A 13421-nucleotide genomic window follows, 5' to 3' on the forward strand; every position below is an offset into this window, starting at 1 on the left:
AGGCCTAGATTACTGGCCTGCAGATACAAGAGAATAATGTTGCCTCAATGTTCTTCCTGTAAGATCTTTTGATGCCTTTGGTGATGTCAATGTATTGCGCTATGAGCAAAAAGGGGTTCCAAGAGAGAGACATGGGGAAGGAGAGACTAGAGAAGGAGCCGAATAGATCCAGAGAGAGGCCAAAGCTGGGAGTGCGGGAGATGGAAGTTTAAAGATTGAATAAACAGTAACAAGTCAGCAACCAGCTGGGTCCTCATTCTTCCTTGACCACAGTCCTCCGGGAGCCTTAGTTTTTTACAATGTGCCTTACATTTTATACTCTCTCCAACCATCAGAACCCTTGTTGTTCATTTTACTTGCCTAGTTGCAACAGCTTCAAAATTTGTTTTTGATGTTAGTGGTAAGAAAGGGTATTCTTGTACTGTGAATTATCTTAGGAGAAAGCATTTTAAAAAGTCAATAAAATTCCTATCAAAAATCTCAAAACATTCTCTTTTGGGGGGAGGAGGAGACATGATCCCAAGCAGAACTCAAATAAATCCCAAGAGGGTAATTTGAGGTGATACTAAGCTTAACTACAAAGACACAAACGCCCAATACTTTCCATGCTGACAAAGTGTTATGTAGGCTAAAAGGTGTGGAGTTGTGCTAGATACACCACAGTGCTTGTTGGATCAGGCAGCACTGGGAATTGAATTCAGGTCCTTGGCATAGTTATATGGGCTATTTCTCAGACCCCCTAGTCTATTGCCATATTCTTTAAAGAAGCAGAACAAAGATTACAAATTTATAGTGTACCCACAGAAAATTTCCATAAACCAAAGCAATCATGAAACTAAAGAATAATGAAGGTATCACATGACACAACTTCAAACTATACTAAGAAATTAAGAGGAATAAAAAATGTAATGTTTATGAACTACCATGTATAACAGTGCCATTTAATTATTGGATTATAATTCTAAGCATTTTAGGTTTAAAATTAGATTGTCCTTGCTCCTCTGTCAGGGAACTAAAGTTTATTGAGTTACATCCACCACAGTGCTCCCGAGGCAATCAAGTTCCACTGGGGCATTCCCAATCCTCTGTGTTCATCTTTAACCTCTCCTTTGTGCTCTTTTTTCCTTATCTGCTCATCACAAATATTTCTAAATCAAGCACTGTAACTTATAAAATCAGATCTTCTGAGGCTCTGAATTTTGCATCTGTAAGTACAATATTACTTTTCTCTTTCCTTTCTGTCATTTGCATAATTTATTTTAGAGCAATGTCCTTTTGTATAGACATAGGAAGACAGTTAATGTTATGCTTTTATAACATGGGAGTTAATTGACTCTGAATACCATTTATTCCTGAGTATCTGCCATATTTAATTGACTTCAGTCTCAGTTGTCCTTAGTTCCTAACACCCTAAAAATGGGTGTTCCACAGAGGAACTTGGATCAGCCCAGGGCAAGCTGTAAGCTACCCTGGCTTTCAGAAGGGACAGGCTAAGTGACATTAGAAGTACAATAAGTTACGAGCACGGTCATAGAACAAATTCTTTATGACGCAAAAAGAAGTAACTGAACAAGGACCCTTGTGGGGTTAGGAAAAACTAACTCACTCCAAGGATATGTAGTGAGATATGCCCCTGAAAGCCACCCTTTAAGCTTAATATATCTTACTGTGTTCATACAAAATGACTAGAAATATTATTAAGAAGTAAATTTAATATGATTGTTTAAATGAATTATTAGTAAAGGAAACGAGAAAGCAATAAACACTTAGATGGAATTCCACCATTGGGCAGATCTCCTAGAAGGAATATAAAGGCTGAAGCCCCTAGATGAGCTACTGTCCTTGGGTAGATCTCCTAGAACTTTCTCTTAAGGAAAGTCTTTAAATTGGTTCATTGTTTATGATTGTGTGCAACTACACCCATGTGTAATTGCTACCCCCTAACCCTTCATGATTTCTCTATAATTAACTTTGTGAAACTTGAACAAAAGCCCACTGGTTACCAACCAGGAGCTGGCTCCCTTCCTTTGCCTATTGTCAGCTATCTGGGGGGACGGTGAACAGCCCTGAATGCACCAGGGTCATCCCGGGACAGTGACTCAGAATGGCAGTGAACTATAGAAACAGCTTCAGTGTCCAAAGACAGATGAGAAAATTATGATTTCTATATACAATGGAATACTACTCAGTCATAAAATAGTAAAAACGTAACTTTTGTAAGAACATGGATGGGATTTTAGGAAATCATGCTAAGTGAAAGAGGTTCAAAGGTGAAAGCCAAAGTGGAGGATTATTTAATTCATGGGTTACAGAAAAGATACAGAGAGAGAAAGAGAGGAGAGGGCAAAGAGGGAGGAAATGAAAGGGTTAAGGCCCCAATGGTAATGTTGGGTGGGCATGGTAATGTTTTGAAGAGAGATAAAATTGTATCTCTAACACATGTACAGTCTTGTAAACTAATATTGCCCAAATAAAACAGAATAACTATAAAAAATAAAATGTTATTTCAAGATAAAATATTCCATGTGTAAAATATAAACCAGTTTTATTATAATAAGGGTTGGAATGATAGCACAGCAGGTATGGCATTTCATTTGCCTTGCACGTGGCCGACCTGGGTTCGATTCCTCCGTCCCTCTCTGAAAGCCCGGCAAGCTACTGAGAGTATCTCACCCACACAGCAGACCCTGGCAAGCTACCCGTGAGGTATTTGTTATGCCAAAAACAGTAACAAGTCTCACAATGGAGATGTTACTGGTGCCTGCTTGAACAAATCTATAAGCAACAGGATAACAGTGACAGTGACAGTGAAGACATTACTCAAGAAATTTTCTAAATATAAATATATCTGATTTAATTAATATTTTCAATGTTACATTTATTTAATAATCCATTTCTAAAGAAAGGATTTCTCCAATAGAAATTAAAACACAACATACTGGCTTATGTCCCAAACTTTTTCCATATTACAAAACAACAACAGCAACAAAAATCTATAAAGTAACCACAGCAAACTAAATATACTTTTTAAAAATTTTTATTGTTTAGAACTCACACATTTTGACAAAATCTTACATGGATAATGATATTTATTGACAATAAGTAGTATATCAGAATATGCATTACCAATAAATTTACATATCTGATATATTACATATGGTCTTAAATATTTATAAAGTATTGGAATACATTTTTCTATTGCATTTAATGCAATTTTTCCTTGGAATTGCAATTGACCAAGAAATTGTGTTGAAAAAATATTTCTAGAGAAAAATTTTATTTGATAATTATTTAACTGCCAGGACTATATCACTGTATCACTGTCATCTCTTTGTTCATCAATTTGCTCTATCAGGCGTCAGTAATGTCTCCATTTGTCCCTGTTGCATGCTAGTGTAGCCCAATGGCATATTGGGAGTTCTTTCAGGGCTAGGGAATTTAGGACCATTGTTACTGTTTTTGGCATATCGAGTACACTAAGGGTAGCTTGCCAGGCTCTGCCGTATAGATGGGATACTCTTGGTAGCTTGCCGAGCTCTCCAAGAGGGACGGAGGGAATACTGCATCGCTCTCTTCCGGGAGCTTTGTTTTATAGTCTCTGGATCTTGGCCATTAATGAAATTAAATGGCACCAGGGGCAGTTTGTGCATGTGACTGCCAGGGTACTAGAAAACAGGGAATCTGTGTGGAGGAGGCCCATCCCGATCCTAGCAGGCTTGGAGATCTCAGCCATGGATCCCACACAGTTGGGTTCCTCTACTGGTTCCTTCATGCAGGAGGTTCATCCAAGTGTGTGCCAAGTGGTCTTGAGCATGGCTGTGGCTGGGTTCCAGAGGTTTTTGGCTGCTGGGGTTCTGCAAACTCAACCCGCTCCCCTCCGAGCCTGGCACAGGGGCAGAAGGTTCTGCCAGGACTATATATATATGAATGGTTGGGTAGTTTATGAGACTTTTCCACCGAGAATATTGTCACCCAGAGGTGGAAGACCTCCTCACTGGGGTCCTGTAACTGTTCTATCTCTATCTCTGCTCCCTCTCCTGAAAGAATCTCCCTTTGTGAAAGCCCACTACAAAAATGTTTATGCCAATATACTGAGACCCTTGGATGTGTAAAAGTCTAGCCTGGTGTATCTCTCGATGATTTAATTACAAAAAAAGAAAAAAGAAAAAGAAAAGCAAACTAGGCCTAATAGAATAAGATAGTTAGGCATTTGACGAAAAGAAAAACGCTGTTCTCCCTCTCATGATGACTGATGTCGTTGGTCCTCATGGGTAGCTCATGTGAAGTGGGGAGGAGAAAGATGGTCACTTTCTCCCCATCCAACTCTGCCACCCAGGACCCAAGCTTACTGGGTTCTTGTCTCGCCTCTCAGAAAATAATTTCAGGAGTAGACAAGCAGTGAAGTAAAACAGATTTCATTTGGAGGTTTTGAAGTGCAGGAGAGAACCTGGGCTTCTCCAAGGGCGGAGAGAACTCCTACACACATCCTTGCATTAGACATGAAAGTGTAAAAGTACACATCTCAAAAGGGGAGATGTGGACTACACATATGCTTGGGCACCACGTGTGCTTGGCCACATGGGTGCAAGCAGCACAGAGGTTGGGGCAGCATATGCACACCTCTCTGTGGTTCATGCTGGCTTTTACAGAATTTCTTCTCAGGATGTCTTGGTCTGGAATGTTCTGAAGTCTTCTCTGTGCTGAATCACTAAAGTTAATGGGATTAAGGGAGAAGTCTGAGGGTATTTGAGGAATTTCCCTCATGGGGAGGGGTCCAATCTCCTCAGGATTTGTTGCTCAGGATATGACCCTGATGAGGGTCATATCAGGCTTTAGTTCCTGTTTTCTGCAAGGTTGACCTTTGCTATTTCAGAGCTATTACTTCCCAGGAAATTTATTGCCATCGCCTGGGGAGGGGGCCTCTCCTACCTGCCTGTCTGCCTACATCAGTATAAGCAATATATATTGTATGTACATGGAGGACAGCCAGGGCTCTCGGTCAATGATACTGTTAGCCCCTTACTCCATACGTTTTGTCTCTTTTTTTCTGTCTCTTTTTCAAATCTTATAGAGCCCCTGCTTCAGTCCTGTTCACCTGGGGCCAGTCCCTGGCAATCATTTATTGTAAACTTTCTCTGAGGTCTCTAAAATAAAAAAATTAGGGTTTTAACTTCTCTGAAGGGCAAAACTTTAGATGCTTAAATCTATATACTGCCTTATCAGGCACTACAAACAGAGTTAACTCTGTTCTTAAACCAAAAATGAGATTTATCAGGTTACTTCTTAGTGCAATTACAATTTATCTTTAATATTTTAATTAGTTTGTAAATTGACTTCATGTAAGGAATGCAAAGTAGAACAGAATCTAATGTATAAATAAATGTTAGTCCTTGCTAGATATTTTGTTTGTTTTGCTTTGTTTTGGGACCACCCTGTGCTATTCAGGGCCACTCATGCCTCTGTGCTCAGGGATCCCTCCTGGGAGTCTCAGGGGACCATATGTGGTACTGGGGACTCAAACCTAGATCAGCTATGTGCAAGGTAAGCCCTAGCTGCCTATTGTACTAACACTCTAGCCCTCACTTTTGAAAATTTATCTTCCTCTAGTTTTCCCAATATTTACGAAACTATTTTACCTTCTTTTATCATGGATTTATCTCTATAATATGTGGCCTTCATCTATTGTATCTAATCCTTTAATAAATTTGTTGGTATTCTGAGTTTATTATATCTTGTAATTCTAATTTAGACCTCAACTGGGTGGAGAGATATTAATTAAGACCCAATAAAGCCTGGGATGTAGGTTTGTGGCAGAGTCCAGCCGTTCCATGAGTGAACTGATTGATCCCTGGCTCTGTTGAAACTGCAGGATGCTATCCTACCTGGCACAGGGTGTCCTTGGCACTTCAGCAATGGCAGCTACGAATGTCAATTGAGTTGGCAGTGAATGGCAGAGTGGTAGTTAGGGATGAGAAAATAAGACCGGAGATCAGTCTGAGAGGTGGGATTAGGGATATGAAGCTAATTTCTCTGTGGGTTCATCTGGGCAGAGCCTCTGCTGCTAATGCCAAAATCTGGAGCTCTAGAGACCACGGATGTGAGGCCACCACTTATATTACTTATCTCAACCACAAAACAGTGTTAGCAATGCCACCTGTTGGTTATTGGGCTTGGCCACTTAGTACAACTACCTTTCCTCATCTATCCTTGTCTCCAGGGATATTCTTCTGTAAAAATCAACATTGGTTAAAAAAAAGTAGTTGCTCTCCTTTAAAATTATTGGCAAAATCGCTCCCTTTCAATTACACTCCATTCCTGTTCCATCAGTATTATAATATTTATGACTCCAAGAAAGCTAAAATAGTAAACTTTACCAGGTCTCTGGAGAACGCTCTTCAGAAAAAACAAAAAATTCTATCAATGCAAATAACCTGATTCTGAATAAAAACATACTAATGGGGAATTTTAGAATTGGAAAAACCTCTCTTTTGAAAGAAATGTTATGGAGTCTAGAAAGTTTAGAAACATGTTATTCCAATAATTTCTTTCTCTCTTTTTTTAACTTCATATGGAGACAGATATTTCAGTGTTTAAAATGCAGTGTTTGTGTGTCTGTGTGTTTGTGTGTATGTGTGTGTGTCTGTGTGTGTGTATGTGTGCACACTTAGCATTTTTTGGAAGCAAAATCATTTTATTTAAAGAAGATTATTTAGAGAAGGTGGGCAGGTCATGAGCATCTGCATGAGCCAGGTACTCACATGAGACTACCAGACTGAGGTAAGCCAGGCTTTTCCCGAGGTGGCCAAGGTAGGTGCTACATAAGTTGTAAGCACAGTTCTAGGCTACCTCCTTGGCTTCCCACTTTACCATCTGCAACACAATCGTTGAGTCAGTTAGAAGAGGAGTGAAGAAACTTCAGAAAAGAGAAAAGTTTCTAGGAGAAGGGAGATAGCCCCTTGTAAATTTATAGTGCAGACAAACAACTCTGAAACCCAATAACTATTGCCTAGGGCCCTTTAACACTCAATTAACTGAGATTTCACACGTTTAAGTAAGCAGGATCCATTCCTTTTTTCAGCATAACAAAGCTACAGAAGACAGACCTTCACCCTTTACTCCTTAAAGTTTGAAGAAGGTGAAATCTCTAGGTGGGCAAATGTTGCAGACAGATAAATAGAAGGACCCTAAAAATGAACTTTCAGTAAATTAAATATAAGTAGCCCAGAGGCATGAAGACCACCTCTCTTTTTTTTTAATTAAATTTATTTATTTTTAATTAGAGAATCACCGTGAGGGTACAGTTACAGATTTATACACTTTTGTGCTTATACTTCCCTCATACAAAGTTCGGGAACCCATCCCTTCACCAGTGCCCATTCTCCACCACCCGTAAACCCAGCGTCCCTCCCACCCTCCCCAATCCCATCTCCCCCCACCCCACCCTGCCACTGTGGCAAGGCATTCCCTTCTGCTCTCTCTCTCTAATTAGCTGTTGAAGACCACCTCTCTTTGACATGCAGTCCAGAGCTCTTTGGAGATAGAAAAATTGAGACATAACTTAGGTGCAGAAATCTAATGCTCCACACAGAGATGAATAACCGCTTCAGGAAAGAGAAGCTACAGAAGAATCTAAAGATCATGCCGAGATTATGGAAAGTCTATCAATAGTGTAAGGCTTTCCCTGAGACAAAAACTGAAATAACATATATGTATAATGAAGATCCAGCTTAAGAGAATTTGGAGAAATTGTAAAACCTTCTCCCAATAGCCATTCTGGGCTTGCTTGTTCACTCTTTCAAGCCCTGGGTCTCTGGAGAACACCCTCTCTCCCTCTGTCTCCTCACACATGTCTAAATTTCTTTTAATAGAACTATTGTGCATCTCTCTCTCTCTCTCTCACACACACACACACATACACACACACACAAGTCCGAGGGGAGAAAAAATGGAAAATGGGAGATGTACCTTCAAAAGAGAAAACAATGAATTCTGGAGAGGGATAAAAGTCCGAAAAGTTTTAAGTTTCGGTAAACCTTTCTTTCTTCCAAATTATTTATATGCTTTAATATGTGTATTATTTTGATTTGTATTTAATTTGTGACCATTTAGATTATATCTTTCTTTTTTTCTTTCTTTCTTTTTTTAATTTTTTTTTTTTTGCGTGTTTGCTTTTTGGACTTAGTGGTGCTTAGAGCATGCTATAGACTGCTCAAAGTATACTCCTTCTGGTGTCAGGGGATTGAACCTTGGTCTGCTACATGCAAGGCAAGCACCTTACCCACTTTACTATCTCTCTGTCCCCAAGACAAATCACTTTTTAAAAGTAGTCCAATGCCAGAGAAATAGTACAGGTATTAAGGCCCTTGCATAAGGTATATTTTCTTTTTTATCTTTCAGCCACAAAAATACATTAATTACATTACATATTCTACTATACTTTCAAATAGCTATAATCCCTCCTGTCTTTGTATTATTATTGATGGTCTGAAAGGGTTTTGGGTTGTAGTTGATTTTTGTTTGTTTGGGGGCCTACCTGTACTAAGGGTTTATTCCTGGCTTTGTTCTAAGGGATCACTCCTGGTGGTACCTGGGTTGGGACAGGGATCTTCCATTTACAGGGCAAACAGTGTAGCTCTGTACTATCTTTCCAGCACTCAAATTGTTTTAAAATATGCTTGGGGAACAATATGCAAGCAGTTGGTGAGATCTGGGTTCACGCTCATGAACAACTTACCTACCTTCTATTTGTTCTTTCTATTATAATTTTGGGACTGGAGTGGTTAGCACAGCGGTTAGGCTGTCGCCTTTCACGTGGCTGACCTGAGTTTGATTCCTCCACCCCTCTTGGAGAGCCCAGCAAGCTACCGAGAGTATCAAGCCCACGAGGCAGAGCACACATGGCAGAGCCGTGTGTATTGGATATGCCAAAAACAGTAACAATAAGTCTCTCAATGAGAGACGTTACTGGTGCCCACTTGAACAAATTGAGCAATGGGATGACAGTGACCATTATAATTTTGAAAACTATGTATTTAATTGTAGAAAGTATTTAGTTATTTAATTATTTTATGAAAAATGAATTTAGAAATGTCTAATCAGTTCACATCTGGCTTACCAATTATGCAGCAGGCATTCATAGCAAAAACTTTAAATATATTTTCATGTATTTTAATCATTTTTTGATGATTTCCTTTACAATAATTTTACCGCACATCTAGATTTGCACTGTTTCATGAGGTGTTTTAAGTGAATTAAACTCTGTTTAAAAACAATTATTTACATTAAATATGTATCGTTATTTACTATCAAAATAATCAATGAAGAATGTATATTCATCTTCCATTATGAAAATATCCTCTTCATGACTTTCAAATGTGAATACCAAATTATGTATGCTATTAACTTATGAAATATCTTTAATACTGCCAACTTGAAAATTATAATTTTAAAAATTTTACTACTAAAATTTTTATAGTCAATTTTTGTTATTATTTAGTTTATATGTTCCATTAAACCACTAAAATTGTGAAGAAGTATATTCGCTTATATGATATTAGATTTTATATATAAACAAAATTGGGATATATATTGGATTATATGTGTATAACTTGATATATAGTCATATATGTATATATATGTACATATAGGTTACAACCAACATATTACATTAGCAAGTTAATACGGAATATTATCTAACCTGCAAACATGTTTAAGAAATATTTTAAAAGTTTACTGCATGACTCTTTTACTCTTTTATTCTTTTTACTATTGTTTTGCTATTTGGGTATGTAAAAGCTCTTCAGTGAAATTCCATCCAATAATAACTGCCATGTTGCCATGTTGTTGTACATAATTCCACAAAATATACACAAAAGCAATTTAGTACACGATTCTATACATATCTTGAGTTGGTAAAATTCTGTTATGAGGTTATATATATATTTTTTACTTTTTTGGGTCACACCTGGCGATGCACAGGGGTTACTCCTGGCTCTGCATCCAGGAATTACCCCTGGCCGTGCTCAGGGGACCATATGAGATGGTGGGATTTGAACCCGGGTCGGCCGCATGCAAGGCAAACGCCCTACCCGCTGTGCTATCTCTCCAGCCCCGGTTATATTTTATTTTTTAGCATATATTATGTGGTATTGTTAGATTTTTTCACCTAGGTTTTTGCATGCCCATTTTGGTGAAATGTTTTCAACATTTTGATTTTCTTTACTTATCCTCTGTAATTTTAGAACAATAAATTGCCTCAGTAAGTTTTATGAGATAGTTTCAGTCACTGCATTATTTGACAGACTTAATGGTTCACAGAAAATCAGAGATATATTTTACATTTCTGCAGCTAAAATGTTCACTTCAATGAAAATGAAGTAAAAACGAAACTAATCTTATTATATTAGTGACAACAGTACTGAAATAGCATAATTTAGACTCATTAACATACTCAATTATTCAAGACAGGTTTATTAAGAGTTTCATTTTTATCATTGTTAGGTACTTGAAATAGGTTTTATTGTTAGGTCACGATAATTGCCTGGATGATAAAATAGATGGTTACACATATACTGTAATAATGAGAGGCTATGTTAGTTACTGGATGTGAACACAGTATGTGTGTGTATATATGTGTATGTTTGTATAAAGTTGTGCATGTGTATATAGACTGTGCTGAGGAATGATAAGTGCTGCAAGAAAGAAAATGAAGTAGAAAAGTGAATATTTATATAAAGGTATTTATTTTTTAAATAGATTCCTTAAGGATAGCTCAATGAAAAACCTATAATGGAATAAAAATAAATGTTAGTGAGTGAGTGGTAAAAACATATAAGAGAAATTACACAAAAGAAATTATTTGCACGTTAGGGTTGGTTTATAGATAGTGATGGTCACTGAAAATATAGCTGACAAAATAAGGGAATGTGTAGAAGGTAAATCCATATAGATCATGGGGCCCATATTGTATGAATGATGCAAAATAGCCATGGCCATCAAAGACTCATATTTTAAAAGAGAATTTTGTTGCTGTGGGAAAAAAAGTGAACCAATCAAAATAAAAGAATTAGGAAAATATATTTGATGATTATTATAATTACTATGATTCAGAATGACTAGGTCAGTTTTGTTGTGAACATCAAGATATTGCTAGATTTAATATGTATATATATTGAATTTGGTGTCAAAAGAATTTTCTTGGATTAGGCGTGATATTCATAAACTAGAGATGGATCAAAGATAGTTCGAAGAATATTTTGATAGGATTAAAGTCTGTAAGACTTAAAGAAAAGGTTTCGATTTGAGAAAAATGATCATATACTCATTTGACATATATTTGTTTTTGAAAGCCAGAATATCTAAAGAATATTTTTAAATAGGAAATTATTAGGAACTTAGGCATAAGATGGAGATAAATATTTGATTTTGATTTTCAATGCAGACACATGAAAGATCCCCAAGAGGTTTTAAAAAAATTCAAGGATCCATATTTTAGAGGTTGTTTGGATGAAGATATGAAGAAGGAAGATCCCCAAGAAAGTTTTAAAAAATATATAGTATTAATAATAAAGTCCAGTATATATGACAACACCTTTCAAGAAAGGGAGATATATATTACTAATGATAATAAATTTACAACAGAAAACAATTGGAAATTTTAAAGGCAAAGACTACTGTTCTACTAGATTGATTCTTTGTAATCTTTTATCTCTTCCTCATTTTTAAATTGCTGATTGTTCAAAGAAAGTCACATGTTTAAGATGAGATCTAATTTCATCACTAATGAGAGGATATACATAATCACTTTTCAAAAGAGTGCTTGTTTAGATAGGAAGAATTATTTTGGAACTCAGCAAAATTATTGAAATGACATGATTATGACCAATATCACTTATTAGAAATATAAATGAAAACTGCAATGAGATACCACTAATTGCCAACTAGAATGGTTCATCTTGAAAAGACAACAGCAAGTGTTTCTATAGATGGAATGTATTTAAATTTTTTATGCATTGTTCTAATATTACAAAATGGTATCGATGACACAGAAATAAAAAAATAAAAATCAAATCAGTATGCAAAATATTTTTTAAATAATAGCAACTTTATTCATAAAGACAAAACTCAACTACCCAACTGCATAATATAATGAATAAAAATTTATATTATTCATATGAAATGAATTTTACTTACCTTTAAGAAGACATGTTGATATGTGAAACATCATGGGAATTACAAAATTATTCTGAAAGTATAAGCAAAACATAATGTACTATACAGGTCTATTTGTTTAAAATTCTAAAAAAGCAACATTATCATATAAAAAATAGCATTTTGGGAAGTTTTCAACTGGAGTGAGATTGTTGTCTGCAAAAAGGTAGAAGAACACAATTTATGTCATAAAATATTCTATATTTTGATTGCGGTTGTGGCTATAAGAGGGTCTATATTTTATAATATTTTTCATATGAGTGATCCTAGTGAAAAATATTTATCATACATTAAAAATTAATTTAATTTACAACCTAGAAATCAGCCATTAATATAATCTCAGTTTCACATATCTGCTATTGAAAATCAAATAAGTAATGAATAAGCTAATGCTATAGTTGAGATACATTGCATAAACTTATCTTAATTTTCACACAACTGAGAAAAATATAGACAAAATTCATAAAAAAACAAATTGCCAGAAATGACTCAGAAAAATATAGGAAAAATTAGTCTTATAAATATTGAAAAAAATCATGCCAAAATGAGACTTTCCAATAGAAAGAAATCAAATATTAGGTTTCACACATCTACTTGTACTTAAGTAGAGTTGATCACTGTATCATTGTCGTCCCATTGCTCATCGATTTGCTCCAGCAGGCACTAGTAAGTCTTCATTGTGAGACGTTGTTTCTGTTTTGGGGATATGGAATACGCCATGGCTGGTTTACCAGGCTCTGCAGTTCGGCCGAGATACTCTTGGTAGCTTGCCGGGCTCTCTGAGAGGGATGGAGGAACACAAATTCAGAAAGGTCAAGCAAAAGGAACACTTGTCAACTCATTTATAAAATCAATATAGTCCTGATGCCAGGACTTTTCAAAAGATATGCAGAAGAGACTGGAGTGATAATATAGTAGTTAGGTCATTTACCTTGCACATCATGACCTGTTCAATCATTGGCATCCCATATGGACCCCCTAACCCTTCAAAATGATTTCTGAGTGTAGAACCAGAAGTAACACTTGAGCCCAAAAGACAGAAAACAAATATTTAAAAATTAAATAAAGAACTACAAAAAAATTAGTATGTAGGCTTATAATTAGATAAAGCAAGAAAAGATCCAAATTATCAGTCATTTATTTGATATACATTGAGATATCGAAAATATAAAATTGATATTATTTATACATAAATAATACCTGCAAATCAA

At 36.2% G+C, this 13421-nt stretch overlaps 1 protein-coding gene across 1 annotated transcript in view; it reads right to left on the reverse strand.

Annotated features, from left to right (window-relative positions):
* The window catches only part of LOC101555946 (uncharacterized), a 102229-nt gene that overhangs the window by 44374 nt on the left and 44434 nt on the right, over positions 1-13421 (reverse strand). The gene's annotated exons all lie outside the window — the stretch shown is intronic.

The sequence above is a fragment of the Sorex araneus genome, chromosome 1 (genome assembly GCF_027595985.1).
Source record: "Sorex araneus isolate mSorAra2 chromosome 1, mSorAra2.pri, whole genome shotgun sequence".
Lineage (NCBI taxonomy): Eukaryota > Metazoa > Chordata > Mammalia > Eulipotyphla > Soricidae > Sorex > Sorex araneus.